This window comes from Myotis brandtii, unplaced genomic scaffold (assembly GCF_000412655.1).
Source record: "Myotis brandtii unplaced genomic scaffold, ASM41265v1 scaffold902, whole genome shotgun sequence".
NCBI classification, from domain to species: Eukaryota; Metazoa; Chordata; class Mammalia; order Chiroptera; family Vespertilionidae; genus Myotis; species Myotis brandtii.
Window position 1 is genome coordinate 563,649 of NW_005371709.1, and position 776 is coordinate 564,424.

Consider the following 776-nt stretch of genomic DNA (forward strand, 5'->3'; position numbering starts at 1 on the left):
CGGTGGCTGACCCGCGTTTGCGCTCGGATGGTGGCCGTGCGCGCTGGGTCGGGGTCGGTGAGCCCGCTGTGCGTGGAGCTCCCACGGCCGCGGATTTAAAGGCTGGAGCTGGCAGGGGATGAGCGCGTCCCGTATTTCCTCAGACGCCTTTTATTCGCTGCCAACAGGGGCAAAGTGCGCAGAGCTGGCTCGCGGTGGGACCCCCGCATGGGCGGGGAGGGGAGGAGACAGAGGCGAGGCGTGCTAGGGGCCGGACCCGCAAAAACTGGATGCTGCAGACATACCGCGGCTCGGCCGCCGCAGCGCCAGCCCCCGGGGAAATGCTAATGGGCTTCTGTAGACTCTGGAGCGCCATTGGCCAAAGGGAATTTGGTGCCACCTCGTCCTGCCGTTGCCATTGGCTCGGCGCAATCTGCTGTTCCCTCTGCCGCGAGCTCCTCGCTCCCCCTCCCATCCCTTTCTTCTCCGCTTCTCTTCCTCCGGCCGCCCGGCCTCCCGGCCCGGCACCCCGCGGCCTCGGAGACGCTGGGGAGCTTTCTCTCTGCAAGACCGAGAGGACCCCGTCCGGGAGCGGGGGGTGGGCCCCCCAGCACTTCGCGAATGGAGGGGCCCTGGGGAAGTTTCAGAGGAATCAGTAGAGAAGCCGTGGGGGTGATCACTACGCACAACTGCATTCTGCTCTCCCTCCCCTTCCCAGGGACGCGCGGGGAGAGAAGACGTGGCTGTAGACCTGGGGTTGGGGTCGCAGGGGGGAGGCCGGTGCAGCCCGCCCCTCC